This window comes from Ornithorhynchus anatinus, chromosome 15 (genome assembly GCF_004115215.2).
Source record: "Ornithorhynchus anatinus isolate Pmale09 chromosome 15, mOrnAna1.pri.v4, whole genome shotgun sequence".
NCBI lineage: Eukaryota > Metazoa > Chordata > Mammalia > Monotremata > Ornithorhynchidae > Ornithorhynchus > Ornithorhynchus anatinus.
Window position 1 is genome coordinate 24,812,889 of NC_041742.1, and position 16,994 is coordinate 24,829,882.

At 46.1% G+C, this 16,994-nt stretch overlaps 1 protein-coding gene and 1 non-coding gene across 2 annotated transcripts in view; one reads left to right on the top strand and one right to left on the bottom strand.

Annotated features, from left to right (window-relative positions):
• The window catches only part of RAI2 (retinoic acid induced 2), a 132,024-nt gene that overhangs the window by 76,642 nt on the left and 38,388 nt on the right, over positions 1-16,994 (top strand). The gene's annotated exons all lie outside the window — the stretch shown is intronic.
• LOC114817118 lies at positions 11,333-11,470 on the bottom strand. The gene has a single exon (XR_003764969.1). It is a non-coding gene; the product is annotated as a small nucleolar RNA SNORA7 (small nucleolar RNA).

The following is a 16,994-nucleotide window of genomic DNA, read 5'->3' on the forward strand; positions in this document are numbered from 1 at the left end:
GGGTTTTGGGGTCCTTAGGCTAGTCCCCAGATAAACAATTGGAGAACCCCTGGTCCCAAGAAAAACAGGCCTCGAAAAGGGCTCAAAGAAATGATTTTTAAGAAAATTGTCCCAACTGTGAGAAAAACACTGGATATTTTCGCCTTCGGTCTTGGGGAATTTCAGCCGTTTCACTTCCTCGGGCCAGTCGTGGTGAGCGATCCCGCTCGGATTGCAGGATCTGCCCTCCAGATGATCCCAGAGAGCTGGCTTCCTCTCCCAGACCCAAGGTCAAACATCCAGGCTCCGCCGTTGGGCTAAGAGTATGGTGGGAAAGATTACATGGTAGTTCTGAAACCACCGCAGCGGTCAAGCGAACATGTGATTAGCCAAGAGGAAGAAAAAAGCATTGGCCAGACATCACCGCAGTCCCTCCCCGTGACCGCAGTGTCTTTGGGATAGGTCCGAGGGGAGGCAGGGTTGGACCAAGAGGCGGATTGGAAATATAAAATATGGTCTTCCAGAGAGGAGCTGCTTCTCAGGTCCCCTCTGGGAAAAGAATGTTGATTTTACCCAAGCGAAATTGTCAACTACCAGTCAGTCAATCACATATATTGAGCGCTTCAGCGCTTACTACAATGCCTGGCACATAGTAAGTGCTTAAATACTGTAATTATTATTAATAGAGAAGCAGCGTGGCTTAGTGCGAAGAGCACGGGCTTGGTAGACGGAGGACAAAGGTTCCAATCCCGACTCTGCCACTTTCCGCTGTGTGACCTTGGGCAAGTCACTTAACTTCTCTGGGCTTCAGTTACCTCACCTGTAAAATGGGGATTAAAAGTGTGACTTCTGCTGAGGGACAGCCTGATTACCCTGTGTCTACCCCAGTACTTTAGAACAGTGCCTTGTTCATAGGAAGCCCTCAACAAATGCCAAAATTATTGAGAAGCCGCATGGCTTAGTGGAAAGAACATGGGCTTGGGAGTCAGAGACTGTGGGTTCTAATCCCGGCTCTGCCACTTATAAATTGTGTGACTTTGGCCAAGTCACTTCACTTCCCTGTGCCTCAGTTCCCTCATCTATAAAATGGGGTTTAAGACTTGCTCTCCCACAAATTTTCCACTGCAATTCTAGAACCTCATTACCTTGTATCTACCCCAGCGCTTAGAACAGTGCTTGGCACATAGTAAGCGCTTAACATATGCCATCATTATTATTATTACTCCAGCGCTTAGAACAGTACTTGGCACATAGTAAGCATATAGCAAATACCATCATCATTATTATTAGAACACTGTACTAAGCACTTGGGAGAGTACAGTAAAACAGACACATTTCTTACCCACAATGAGTTTACAGTCTAGAGGGGGAGACAGACATTAATAGAAATAAATAAATTATAGCCATTTGCTGTCGTAATTCTGTGCAGGTAAGGGTTGGAGATTCCCTGGGCAATTATTTTTCCTGTCTCAAATAAGCCTTTGGGCCCCTGGAGAGATGGCCAAGAGCCACACAGCGTTGAGGGACAATATACATCCCCAAGCTTGGCTTGGACGAGCGCAGTGATTTGTGAATGCAAAAACAGCAGATGTCATTGGCATTCCACGAAGAATTTATGCAGAAGGAAGGAGAGATGAAAAGAATAAGCCATGGAGAAGGGCCACTAAAATGAGCAAGGAAACCGGAGAATGTGACCATCAATCATCTTTCCCACTTTAGGACTTCCAGAGCAGAGGCTTTAGTGACTTCTTTGGGCGGAGCGAGGTGCAGGTTGCCACCGTGGATGGTCGAAGCAGATTTCTACCGTGTTCAAAACAGCGGCTTTGCTAGTTCGGAAGAAAGGCGCTGTGCTTTTTCACAGACGGAGTTGCTCGGGGCCATTGGAGTCATTTCTCTTGAGGACATTTGTGAAATAAAGGGAAGACTATCCTGGAACTGATCTGATTTTCTTGTACAGTCATGTCTCTAGACTGGAAGCTTCTTATGAGCAGGGATCGTGACTGCAAATTCTGTTGTATCATTCTCTCTCAACCCTTTAGTACAATGCTCTGCACGTAGCACTCAATAAATAATACCATTGATTGATTGATTGTACTGACCCTAAAGCTTAGCACAGTGTTTGGCATGTAGAAAACATTTCACAACGACTGTAGTTATCACTCAATCCATGGTATTTGTTGAGCACTTACTGTATGCAGAGAACTGTGCTAAATGCTTGGGAATATTCGATATAATAATAATAATAATGTTGATATTTGTTAAGCGCTTACTATGTGCAGAGCACTGTTCTAAGCGCTGGGGGAGATACAGGGCGATCAGGTTGTTCCAGATGAGGCTCACAGTCTTCATCCCCATTTTACAGATGAGGGAACTGAGGCAGAGAGAAGTTCAGTGAGTTGCCCACAGTCACACAGCTGATAAGTGGCACAGCTGGGATAGAATTGGTAGACAGTTCCTTTCCCAAAGGAGTTTACAGTCTGCAGGGGAAGACAGACATTAAAGGAAATTACAGATTGAGGAAGTAGGTGGCATATAAGGATTTGTACCTAAGGGCTGGTTTGGACACAGTCCCTGTTCCAAGTGGGACTCACGGTCTCAATCCCCATTTTCCAGATGAGGTAACTGAGGCCCAGAGAAGTGAAGTGACTTGCCTAAGGTCACACGGGAGATAGTGGGGAGAGCCAGGGTTAGAACCCATGACCTTCTGACTCCCAGGCCCGGGCTCTATCCACTACACCATGAGGAGTAGGGAGACATACCCAGAGTGATTAGCATCTTACCGGATTACCATGGCGGTCACTTTCACTTTCCCAGGGAGGGATCGAGGGTGCTGATGGAATAAAATCCCTCCAACTCCACCACCCAAAAGCAGAATCCAGGGATGTGGACAGCAGGCGGATTTTCTCCCACCCCTCCCGCCCTAGAGTTTGACCCAAAAGCTCTAGTTCTCAGTTCCCATAATCGGAGGAGAAAGAAATCGAAGCCACTGCAGTGAGTGGTTAATAGACCCGCTGTTAATAGACACTCAGTGGTTAATGAGAAGCAGCATGGCCTAGTGGTTAGAGCACGGGCTGGGAGTCAGAAGGTCATGGGTTCTAGTCCCGGATCCGCCACTTGTCTGGACCTTGGGCAAGCCACTTCACTTCTCTGCACCTCAGTTACCTAATCTGTAAAATGGGAAGTGAGCCCAATGTGAGCAGAGACTGTATCCAACATGATTTGCTCGTACCCATCCCAGCACTTAGTACAGTGTCTGGTACATAGTAAGCACTTAAAAATGCTGTAATTATTATTAGTACTTAATTACTCTGTGCCTCAATTCCCTCATCTGTAAAATAGGATTAAGACTATGAGCCCTATGTATGGCAGGGACAGTATGCAACCCAATTATCTTTTATCTCTGCCAGCGCTTAGAACAGTGCCTGGCGCATAGGAAGCGCTTACCAAATACCACAATTATTATTAATATTATTGTAATAGCACTGTTTCTTTCTAATGCTAGTGAACACTCAAGTTTCAGATCACAATGTCAGTGACAGGCCCGTAATCCAAACCACTGCTAAATCCATTTGAAATGGAATCTTTTCCTCTGAGGCTGATTGTAAGCTCCTTGAGAATGGGGATTGTGGCTAGCCGTTCTGTTGCACTCTACCAAGCCCATAATGTAGTGCCCTTTCCACAGTAAGCGCTCATTAAATACCACTGATTGACTGTTTGGCAGAGAAACTTCACATTCTCCTGATGGGTGAGTGCCAGATCCCATCAGTGAAGGTTATGAGGTAGATAATGATACTGGTAATAATAATATAGTACTAACTGCTGGGATGGATGCAGGCAAATCAGGATGGACACAGTCCCAGTCAAACGTGGGGCCCACAGTCTTCATCCCCATTTCACAGATGAGGTAACTGAGGCACAGAGAAGTGAAGTGACTTGCCCAAGGTCACACAGCAGACGTGTGGCGCATCTGGGATCAGAACCCACGACCTTCTGACTCTCAGGTCCATACTCTATCCACTAACCCCACACTGCTTCCCCTGTGGTAGATGTGGTCAGCACTTGCCAGTGGCTAGTTGGTGGGCTGGATATACATTGTGTGGGGAAGGGGAAGAGAATTCCATATAATAAGTCAAAAAAGTTCCAATATTAATGAAATTCTCACCAGAAAAGCTTGCCTTTTAGAAAGGGTAGCGAAATCCAGAAGCAGACTGCCATCTCTACAGAGGCTGAATGTAGCCTTTTTCACGTGTCCTGAATCTGTACTGTAATTTTCAAGATCCTCAAAGTTTTATTTTTCTTTTGTTTCTTGTACAAACTAAACTACAAATATGTACACATGCAGTTTAGCTGGAGCTCAGGGCAGAGGCACACATAGAACAGGAAGCTTCATAAAGCACATTTTCCTCCTTATAGTTTGTGGTAACCTGCCGATATTCATATAACTTAAATCATATATCAATCAAACATACCTGTCATCTATATGTATAAAAAACTTACAGAGGGAAAATGTAAGTCTGTGGCCATGCATCTTAGCATTCAAATCACTTGAAAAAACCGTCCTTTTTCATTCTTGTGGTGGCGTTGAACCCCTTTGTAACGTTTGGAGGGGGAGGTAGGCTAGAAATAGCTCGTTATCTGAAGGGGGATAGAAAAATCCCTGCTCAGGCAACTATGAGAAGCCCGACAAACAGATAGCAGGCCTAATGAAGCACGGTATGTCACCTCCCTGGTGGTTTGAGAAGCTGTCAGAGGCACAGCACAAGTTCTTCTACTGACCCAATCACTGCTTTCCAGGATTCTGTTCCCTAGTCTAAGCCAACAAATTAAAGCCAGAGTTGTTTTTTGAGCTTTCTTTCTGTTTCTCAACAGATCTCTTCCAAATGCCCATGTTGATCAGTAATGTGATAATAATCATGGCATTTGTTAAGCGCTAACAATGTGCCAAAGCACTGTACTAAGCACTAGGGTAGATAAAAGATAATTAGGTCATTCATTCATTCATTCTATAGTATTTATTGAGCGCTTACTATGTGCAGAGCACTGTACTAAGCGCTTGGAGTGTACAAATCGGAACAGATAGAGACAGTCCCTGCCCTCTGACGGGCTTACAGTCTAATCGGGGGAGACGGACAGACGAGAACAATAGCAGTAAAGAGAATCGAGGGGATGAACATCTCATTAAAACAATAGCAAATAAAGAGAATTAAGGCGATGTACATTTCATTAACAAAATCAGTCAATCAATCGTATTTATTGAGCGCTTCCTGTGCGCAGAGCACTGTACTAAACACTTGGGAGAGTACAATAGAACAGTATAACAGACACATTCCCTGCCCAAAGTGAGCTTGCAGTCTAGAGGGGGAGACAGATATAAATGTAAATAAGAAATTACAGCTATGGACCCGAGTGGTGTGGGGCTGGGATGGGGGATGAATAACGGGAGCAAGTCAGGGCGATGAGGAAGGGAGTTGAAGAAAAGGAAAAGAGGGCTTAGTCAGGGAAGTCCCCCTCCCACCATACAAGGGAGGGCCTTGAGGAGCCAGAGAGGCTACCTCATCCGTGAAGCCTCAGGCGGGCGCTGACTTAGCCGCAGCGGAAATGCCACCTTCAAAAAATCTCGAGTTCTCTCTGGAGGTGCGTCCACTGCAAAGGACCTGCTTAACTCGATCACCTCATGGGGCTCAAGTCTAAGTGGGAGGGAGAGCAGGAATTGAATCCCCATCTTGCAGATGAGGAAACTGAGACACAGAGAAGTGAAGTGTCTTGCCTGAGGTCACGCATCAGGTAAGTGGCGGATAAGCCGGGTCCTCTTGATTCCCAGGCCCGTGCTCTTTCCACAAGGCAGTGCTGCTTCTCTGTAACAGGAAGGTTAGTTAGTTGAATTTGGATTAGGAAAGAGAGCCTGTTTAAAAGACCCCACTTTTTCCAAGAATCCTAAATCTAAAGATAAGCTGTAAAGCAGAAAAATGCCCCTCGGTATAAGGCAGTTGTTTCTACTTCACATATGTCTCAGGGTTTTTCAAGGACGTAGTTCATTCTTTTTCTGTCAGTTTCGATTTGATTCAGTGAGCGGTGACCCCCACCCCCACCTCACAACACGGGTTCTGCCTCCAGTTTTCCGTGGTGGACATTTTACATGGGAGCTTTGAAGCCTCCCCAAACCCCCCAGCTTCTCCCTACCTCCCTGCAAAAGGTTTTAGGATTCTCTCTCTGTGGCTGAATCGCTCCCTCTAGACTGTAAGCTCTCTGTGGGCAGGGAATGTATCTGTTTATTGTTATATTGTATTCTCCCAAGCACTTAGTACAGCGCTGGGCACACCGTAAGTATTCACTAAATATAATTGTATTTACTTTTGTGGTGTGTATCGCTAGAGCAGGATTGCCTGCCTCCATTAGGTGAAGAGGCATGAGGATGGGAGGACCGTCTCCTCCATCGCCAAGAAGCATTGTGGTCCAGTGGATAGAGCAGGGGCCTGGAACTCACGAAGACCTGGCTTCTAATCCTGGCTCTGCCACTTGTCTGCTGGAGAATAGGTGTGTCTGGTTTCAGTCTTAATGGTTATCTGGTTTGGGATTAGTTTGCTTTTTTAAAAAATTAGATTGTTCTAGATGGTGGTTAGGAAGCAGAGAAGATAAAGCTGTGAAGTTGAAGTAACTTTCCCTGCAGGGAAAAAGTGTGGTCTAATGGGTAGAGCACGAACCCAGGAGTCAGAGGACCTGGGTTCTAATCCCAGTTCTGCCACTTGTCTGCTGGGTGACCTTGGGCAAGTCACTTCACTTACCTCAGTTACCTCATCTGTATAATGGGGATTAAGACTGTGAGCTCAGTGTGGGATAGAGACTGTGTCCAACCTCATTAACTTGAATCTACCCAGGGCTTAGCACAGTGCCTGGCACATAATAAATGCTTAATAGTTGTCATTAAAAAAAACATAAAAAAATTAAATACCATTAAAAAAGAGAGGCAGAAAGGGCTCCGGCTTCATCTGCCTTCTGAAGTCCCCAGGGAGGGTGGCAGAGAAATGAGGTTAGAAGCACGGAGAGCTTCTTATTTATTTATATTAATGTCGGCCTCCCCCTCTAGACTGTAAGTTCCTCGAGGGCAGGGAATGAGTCTATTTATTATTGTATCTTACTCTCCCAAGCACTTAGTCCAGTGCTCTGCACATAGTAAGCACTCAATACATATGAGTGACTGGCAGAGCGAGCAAGGGGTGGATTGGTCAAAGCCATGAGGTCTCTGAACACAGAGGTGTCTCAGCGGAGAGAGGCGCACAGATTGATTACACGATCCCGCCCGGCAGATTCATTACTGCGTCGCATCTGAGGTGGTCATTTTTCATGAACTCCTGACTCCTCCATACGCGGGGTGGCACTAGAAGAAGATGATTGATAACCTAGCAGAGAGCGGATGAAACCGGCTCCCTCATGGACTGCTTTTTGTCATTTAGGTTTGTGCTTTCCACCCTCTTCGGTATAAGAAAGGAAATAATTGGAAATCCAGGATCCAGCAGCAGAACATATATAATATCGTTTGGAAGAGCCTTATGAGAAAAGCGTAAGGATTTTTATTTTGGGAGGATGCACAGAAACGATGATTTGCTTGCCAAGCTGATGGGAATTCCCCAATCCCCTTACCTTTCTTAGATCAGGAGGGAAAAGAAATCACTTCCAATCAACAATAGGCTTCGCCCCACTCTGGGGAGATTTCCGAGAGTTTTGCGGGGAGGAAATGGCAAACTGGGAATTAATTTTGGCCTGTGCCAAGGTGGCTGGTGAATTTTGTGTTCTTGGAGAATGGCAACTAAACTAAGTCAATCCATCAGTGGTATTTATTGAGCACTTACTATGTACTGAGCACTGAACTCAGTTCCTGGAAGAGTCCAGTACAACAGAGTAGATAGACATAATCCCTGCCCTCAAGGGCTGAAGTGTGTCGATATGTAAAATTAATGCATTTCATGTAGATTACAGCTGTGTGGTCCATATTTCTGGGCCTGGTGATCTTGGTGCTAAAATTACAGTTGTTTGTTTCCAAGGTTTCTTTCATGTGCACATTTCTTTCTGCAGTAACATTTTTTCATAGAATGAAATTTTATCATTTTGGTCTAAGGCTTCTGTAAAAACGACAGCCTTTTGTATGTGACTCTTTATTTCTGATTTTCTTGAATCTGGTTTCATTTTTTCATTTGGGGTTTGTTTTTGTTTTTTTAAAGCGGTTGCTGCCTCGTGAGTCTCCTGTCCCCTGCAAGTAGCCATTAGAACCCACACACGTTGCTCTTTTCATGCCAACCTACTCACGGTACCTCGATGTCGTCCGTTTCTCTGCTGACCCCTTTCTTTATCCTCCCGCTGGCCTGGAACTCCCTCCACCTTTATACTTGGCAGACCACCATTCTCCCCACCTTCAAAGACCAAATAAAATCATGCCTCCTCCAGAAAGCCTTCCCTGACTGTGCCCTCTTGTCCCTTATTAGTCCTCCCTTCTGTGTTGCCTATTCACTTGGATATGTAATAATAATGTGGTATTTGTTAATATGTACCCCTTAAGCATTTGATATTCATCCCCCCTTTAGCCCCACTGGCACTCACTTATGTACGTATTATCCTCGCACTGCCGTTTTCCCTATCTGTAATTCTGTCTCCTCCTCTAGACAGTAAGCTCGTCATGGGCAGGGATCATGTCTACCAACGCTGTAGTATGGTATTGGAGAAACAGCACAGCTTAGTGGATAGAGCACGATACCAGGAATCAGAAAGTCATGGGTTCTGATCCCAGCTCCACCACTTGTCTGCAGTGTGACCTTGAGCAAGTCACTTCACTTCTGTGAACCTCAGTTATCTCATCTGTAAAATTGGGATCAATAATAATGTTGGTATTTGTTAAGCGCTTACTATGTGCCGAGCACTGTTCTTAGCGCTGGGGTAGACATAGGGGAATCAGGTTGTCCCACGTGGGGCTCACAGTCTTAATCCCCATTTTACAGATGAGGGAACTGAGGCACAGAGAAGTTAAGTGACTTGCCCACAGTCACACAGCCGACAAGTGGCAGAGCTGGGATTCGAACTCATGAGCCCTGACTCCAAAGCCCATGGTCTTTCCACTGAGCCACGACTGTGAGCCCCATGTGGGACAGGGACGGTGTCCAAGCGATTTGCTTGTATCTACCTCAGTGCTTAGTACAGTGCCTGGCACACAGTGCTTAACAAATATCATCATTATTACTTTCCCAAGTAGGGAAGCAGCATCATCTCGTGGAAAGAGCTTGGGCCTGGGAGTCAGGGGATCTGTGTTCTAATCCCAGTCCTGCCATTTGGCTGCTGTGTGACCTTGGGCAACTTCTCTGTGCCTTAGTCTCTTCATCTGTAAAAAAAATGGGGATTAAATTCTACTCCCTCCTACTTAGACCACCTGATGTGGGACAGGGACTTTGTCCAGCCTGTTTATTTCATATCTACCCCAACACATAGTACTGTGCTTGGCACATAGTAAGCACTTAATAAACACCATCAAAAAAGATGTTTAGAACAGTGTTCTACACACACTAAGCACTCAATAAATACCTTTCATTGACAGAATGCTCAGTTGGAGGGACCCAGGGCACCTCAGACACATTAACACACATCTCTTATTAATAATAAAAATAATACTAATTCAGGTATTCGTTAAATACTCACTGTGTGCCAGGAACTCTACTAAGCCTTGGGGGGGACCCATGCAAATCAGATTGGACGCAGTCCCTGTCCCACACGGGGCTCACAGTCTCAATCCCCTTTTTACAGATGAGGAAACCGAGGCCCAGAGAAGTGAAGCGGCTTGCCCAGGGTCAAACAGCAGACTCCTCTGACTCCAGTCAGAAAGAAATGTGTACAAGAAAGAAACACTGGAAACAACTGTCATTTCAGTACCAAGATCACACAGCAGACAATCAGCGGAGCCAGAATTAGAACCCACCACTTTCTGACTCCCAGGCCTTCTGACTCTGTCCGCCTTGCCATGTCTTCCTTAATGCTGGTGCCCTGTGCCCATGATTCCCCATGAGAAATGACCTCAGCAATAGAATCTCTGTGGCACTTCCCCAGGCACGCGGGTGGGAGACAAGGAAAAGAAAAGGTTAGGAGAGCCAATCAAGAAGGTCAGTGCAGTTTACCCATTCAGCAAAATGTTAACGATGAATAGCTCGGTCCTCCCTTAATAGAAAAATGGCATTGGGCCTCAAGAAAAATGGTAATAGTACCGGACTTGGTAACGCTGAACGTCTAATTTTGCAGTGGATGTTACTGTCAGTGAATTCTGAAATACCAGGACAATGTGTCGAAATAAAAAGTCATCCTGTATTGTTCTCAAGGACCTGGCACCATTCTGTCTGGCTTGACTTTAACAGGCCAAATGTTTGGCGGTTACTGGTGGGGGAAACGCTACCCTTTTAAGTGGAATTTATGTACCATCAGGGGAGGGGGTGGTTAGGCTATAGGCTGTGCTCTTGGGCCGCTGTTAACCAGAAGCAGGTTGAGGACAGACCCGGGGTTGGCAGTGGGCAGATCAGACCCTTTTGTGAAAAAAAAAAATCAGTCCAGTATAAAGCAGTCTCCATTTTCAGTCTGCGCAGAGCGCTGCTCTATGCGTCGGGAGAGTACAGTAGAGTTAAAAGACCCAATCTTTGAGCTCCTGGAGCTTAACGTTTGGATTCTCCTGGGAATCTTGATTAAGTGCTGGGAAGCAGCATGGCTTAGCGGGAAGAGCACAGGTCTGGGAGTTAGGGGACTTGGGTTTTAATCCCGGCTCCGCAGGATGTGTGCTGCGTGACCTTGGGCAAGTCCACTTCGATTCTCTGGGCCTCAGTTTCTCCAACTGTAAAATGGGGATTCAAAGACCTGTCCTTCCTCCAAGTTAGACCGCGAGCCCCGTATGGAACAGAGACTGTGTCCGACACGATTAATCTGAATCTATCCCAGAACTTAGAACACTGCTTGACCCATAGTAAGCGCTTAGCAGATATATTAAAAAAAAAGCATTCCATTCACCGGATCCATTAAGATAATGGATCTAAGAGGTATAGTTTTTATTTATACAGCTGCAAAACACTGTTCACCTTTAGCGCACCCAAGGTTAGCCACAGAGCAGAGAATCTTGTCTTATGCTATCGAGTCATCTCCGACCCATAGCGACACCATGGACACATCTCTTCCAGAACGCCCCCACCTCCATCTGCAGTTATTCTCGTAGCGGATCCATAATTTTCTTGATAAAAATACAGAAGTGGTTTATCATTGCCTCCTTCCACGCAGTCAACTTGTGTCTCCACCCTCGACTCTCTCCCATGCAGCTGCTGCCCAGCACGGGTGAGTTTTGACTTGTAGCAGATGGCCTGCCACTCGCTAGCCACCGGCCAAGCTACGAATGGAACGGACAGGCCTCTGCTTGACTCTCCCTCCTATAGCCGAGGCTGGTAGGGTCCTGGAAACTCTCCAGGTGCGACCCTGAGAGGACAGCAGAGAATCCAAACCTCTTTTTTTCCTCAGCCCCACAACACTTTTGTCCAAAGCCATAATTTATTTATTTTTAGTAATGTCTGCCCTCACCAGGGATCATGTCTACCGACTCCTTTGTATTATACTCTCCCAAATGCTTAGTACAGTGCTTTGCACAAAGTAAGCACTCAGTAAATACCAGTGATTGATTGATTCTGGCCAGAATGTCAAATGCAGGACATTAAAGCTCCCCTTGACTCACATCACCTGAACCTTACCCCTTCCTACCTCACCTCGCTACTTTCATACTACAACCCAGCCCACACACTGCACTCCTGTAATGCCAACCTTCTCACTGTCCCTCCATCTCGTCTCTCTCGCCGCCCACCTCTCGCCCACATCTTGCCTCTGGCCTGGAACACCCTCCCTCCTCAAATCCGACAGACCTTGATTCTCCTCCCCTTCAAAGCCTCAGTGAAGCCACACCTCCTCCAAGAGGCCTTCCCTGACTACGCCCTCCTTTCCTCTTCTCCCACTCCCTTCTGCGTCACCCTGCCTTGCTCCCTTTATCCACCCCCTCTCCCAACCGCCCAGCACTTATGTCCATATCTGTAATTTATTTATATTAATGTTTGTCTCCCCCTCTGGACTGTAAGCTTGTTGTGGGCAAGGGATGTGTCTGCTTATTGTTATATTGTACTCTCCCAAGCACTTAGTACAGTGCTCTGCACCCAATAACCACTCAGTAAATTCTATTGACTGATTTCACCTTTGAAAATACATTTGCCTACAGGAACATTGCTCCCTTGTACGGTGGTCACTGGTATTTTTTTGAGCGCTTACTGTGTGCAGAGCACTGTCCTAAGAGCTTGGGAGAGTACAGTATAACAATAAACAGACACATTCCCTGCCCACAAAGAGCTTACAGTCTGGAGATCGTAGTAATGGTACTTATTAAAGACCCCACTAGATTGCAGTGAACTGTCCTAAGCGCTGGGGACTTAAAAGACAGAGAAGCAACCCATTTTCCTCCACAAGATACGTACGCTCTAGTGGGGGAGAAAGAAAAATATTTGCCAATCGAAGAACAAAAGTAATCGAAGGGACATTTGATTCGCAAAGATCCAAAAGTGCTCAGGGTGGATATAGGTGTCTATGCCCCCAGCTTCTTCTCCCTCCCCCAGCCCTGCCACAGGTATCTAGAGATGAAGGAAGGGGAAGGCGGTGGGCTACCGAGAAGGAGGGCGATCCCTCCCTCTTTCTCCCCTTGTCCCCGTTTCTCGACATTCCAACGCTTCCAGACAGTCCTGCTTCCAACCTATGGGGGAGCTGGAAATTTGGAATTGGGGCCAGGTCTGCTTCTCAGAGCTCCCGAGAGGCCATTCCGGCTCAGACAGCCTAGAAATTCCAGGGACGAAGCAGGTCTTCACTCATTCATTCCATTGTATTAATTGAGCCCTTACTGTGTGCAGAGCACGGTACTAAGCGCTTGGGAGAGTGCAAGACAACAATGAACACTTTCTCTACCCACAGCGAGCTTATAGCCTAGAGGCAGGGGAAACAGACGTTAATATAAATAGATAAATGATACATTTATAATTATATAAGTTCTGTGGAGGTGGAAGAGGGGATGAACAAAGGGAGCAAATCAGGGAGACACAGAAGGGAATGGGAAAAGAGGAAAGGGGGGCTTAGTCAGGGACGGTGTCTTGGAGGAGATGGGCCTTCAATAAGGCTTTGAAGGGAGAGGGGAGAGGAATTGTCTGTCGGATTTGAGGAGGGAGGGCATGCCAGGCCAGAGTCAGGTTGTGGGCGAGGGGTCAGCGGGTGAGATAGATGAGATGGAGGCCCAATGAGAAGGTTTGCATTAGAGCAAAGTGTGCAATCTTAAGTGATAGTAGGATATTAGTGCTCAGACATTTCCAGACTGGGATCCAGGGCCCGAACAGGGACTGTTGGTTGGTGCCTAGGTCAAGATGGGTCAAGGGACAAGTTCAACTCGCACTGATCCCGGGAACATTTCCCATCTCGGGAATCCGACATGAGTCCACTCATTAGGAAAGTCCTCTCCAGAACCCGTTGTCATGACTGAAATTATCTTTTGTTTATTTGATTTTTGTTTTGTTTTTAATAGTATTCGTTAAGTGAGTGCTATGTGCCTGGCCGCAGAAAAGCAGAATGGATTACTGGATAGAGCCCGGGCCTGGGAGTCAGAAGGTCATGGGTTCTAATACCAGCTCCTCCACTTGTCTGCTGTGTGACCTTAGGCAAGTCATTCTCTTCTCTGTGCCTCAGTTACCTCATCTGTAAAATGGGGATTGAGACTACGAGCCCCACGTGGGACAGGGACTGTGTCCAAACCAATTTGCTTGTATCCACCCCAGAGCTAAGTACAGTGCCTGAGACACAGCAAGCGCTTAATAATTACCACAACTACTATTATTATTATTATTTAACAAATACCATAAAAAAAAGAAGGAGGAGCTCAGATGGAGTGTAGTCCTTGCTTAAGGAAGTTCACTGGCTTGCTAGTTGGAGGCTTCAACCGTGGTGAGGATCCCCCCTTCCTTCCCTTCGCTGCTCTCCAGCGTCCAGTCCAGTGCTCTCCATCATCTTCACCAGTGGTATTTATTGGATGCTTAATATGTGCAGAGCACTGTCCTAAGCACTTAGGGGAGCAGACTGATAGCACCCAGCAAATGCTGTGAAAGTGAAGTGAAATTTATTCATTCAATCATATATATTGAGTGCTTACTGTGTGCACTGTACTAACCGCTTGATTTCCAGTCATCCATCCATAACACTGCAGTTCCGAATTATAATAATAATTATGATCTTTGTCAAGCACTTACTATGTGCCAGGTACTGTACTAAGCGCTGTAGTGGTCAAGCAAATTGGGTTGGACACAGTCCCCGTCCCACGTGGGGCTCACAGTCCCAATCCCCATATTACAGATGAGGGAACTGAGGCACAGAGAAGTGAAGAGATTTGCCCAGGGTCACACAGCAGATAAGCACGTATTAGTTCAAGGTATATTAATAAACACCAAGTCCACACCCAAAATAGTTTATTAAATCAAAAGTCTCCAGGAAAAAAAAATCACCCTCAGCACTTTCTGACCCTCTGTTAAATTATCCAGAAAAGGTTAATTTTGTATTTGAAACAGTCCTCTCCGACTTCAGCCCCTCAGTGCCCAGGCGTATCTGTGTGCGTGCAAACTGGGAAATTACACGGCGTAACCTTTCTAGAGTGGCCGTATTTGCGTTTTCTGAGGCGATCCAACATGCGTGTTTTCTCCCAGTTTCACTGATTGCAGAGCCGAAGCAGAAAGTAACTGATAAAAGTAGGTCAGGAAAGTTCAGAGCTTCCGTGCGGCCTTTATAGGTTCCTGAATAGCCCAGAAAATGACTACATGGGTCTGAGAGAGACAGGAAAGCAGCGGAAAAACGGTCTCATGTCCAGCCATCCTAAGAAGGATTTCTTCATTTCCACAACTGAAAATGTGGGAATTCGGAAACCTTCAGGAGCCACGGGTATCGTTAGATTCAAAGATTGAAATGGTGATCGGGATATTGCGGTGCTTGGGGGAGGAAGAGGAAGTGGAGGGAGACTGGATCCTGAAAATAAAAATACCTGACATGAAGGCATCTGAGTTATGAAATAAAAATTCCTGACATGAAGGCATCTGAGATATGAGAGTGTTTCTTTAACACTTATTGTGCTCTCCCTAGCTTTTAATATAGTGCTCTTAAATAAAGAAGCAGGGTGGCCTAGTGGATAGAGCATGGGCCTAGGAGTCAGAAGGCCCTGGGTTCTGATTCTGGCTCTGCCACTTCTCTACTGAATGACTTTGGACAAGTCATTTCCCTTCTCTGGCCTCAGTTACTTCATCTGTAAAACGGGGATTAAGAGTGTTTGCCCCATGCAGGATAGGGACTGTGTCCGACCTGACCAATTTGTATCTACCTCAGCACTTAGTACGGTTCCTGGCACATGTAAGCACTTAGCAAATACCACAATTATTTATTATTATTAATAATAAATATTAATGGGGAGAGGTCTTCCTGGGGAAAGGAAGCAGTGTGACCTGGTAGAAAGCTAGAAAGCTAAAGCTACAGAGGACCATGTCTCTTATCACATCTCTGCCTCTGATCAGCTGTGTGTGACTGTGGTCAAGTCACTTCACTTCTCTGTGCCTCAGTTACTTCATCTAAAAAATGGGGATTGAAGCAGCGAGCCCCATGTGGGACACGGACTGTGTCCAATCTCATTATCTTTTTATTTACTCCAGTGCTTAATGGGTGCCTGACATATATAATTATTTCTATTAATGTGTGTCTCCCCCTCTAGACTCTAAGTTCGTTGTGGGCAGGGAACGTGTCTACCAATTCTGTTGTGTTGTACTCTCCCAAGCACTTAGTACAGTGCTCTGCACACAGTAAGCACTCAATAAGTACCACTGATGATGACGATGATGGCGAAGGTAGCTATCCCAGCTCTAACCTGATGGGTTTGCCTGCCTGACACTGCAGTGTGTGTGTGCGTATTTTTTACACAAACCTTCCCACCTGAAAATCCCCTCACTCTGTACAGCACACTGGATCCGCCCACTCACTGCTGCCTCTTCCTTCTCAGAAAATAATAATGATAATTGTGACATTTGCTAAGCGCTTACTATATGCCAGGCACTGTACTAAGTACTGGGGTAGATTCTGCCTGCCCATACCAGAAGTTTTTCTGCCACGCAGATCTTCTGGGATGGGGGGAGGTTTCAAATCAAGGTAAAATGGTGGAGGTCAACCTTCCATAATACATAGCAGGTACCCAGCCCTAGAAAGGGTCGGGCCAGCAAACCTTGGCACTGCTCTCTGTCCCAGACCGCAGTACCCTGGAATCCAGCAGCTATAAAGGTGTTTTGAAAAAAATACTCATCATTGGAGCATCTTTTAAGGGCTTACTGTGTGCTAGGCACTGGGAAGTGGTAACTGAGGCCCAGAGAAGTGAGCGACTTGGCCAAGGGTCACACAACAGGTATGTGGAGGAGCTGGGACTAGAACCCAGGTCCTTCACGGCTTCTCGAATCCTCCTTTCCTGTAATCTTTTCTAATAGCAGGAGTAGAAGCAGTATGGTCTAGTGGGTAGAGCACAGGCTTGGGAGTCAGAAAGCCATGGGTTCTAATCCCATCTCTGCCACTTGTCTGCTGTGTGACCTCGGGCAAGTCACTTGGACTCTGAACTCGTTGTGGACAGGGGATGTGTCTATTGTTGTAGTGTAGTCTCCCAAGCGTTTAGAACAGTGCCTTGCACGCAGTAAGTGCTCAATAAATACGATTGAGTGAATTTAACCTCTCTGGGCTTCAGTTCCCTCATCCGTAAAGTGGGGATTAAGACTGTGAGCCTTACGTGGGACAGGGACTTATATCTACCCCAGCACTTAGAACAGTGCCTGGCACATAGTAAGTGCTTAACAAATACCATAATTATTATTACTAATCATACTAAGCATTTACTCTGAGCAAAACACTGTCCTCAGCTCTGAGAA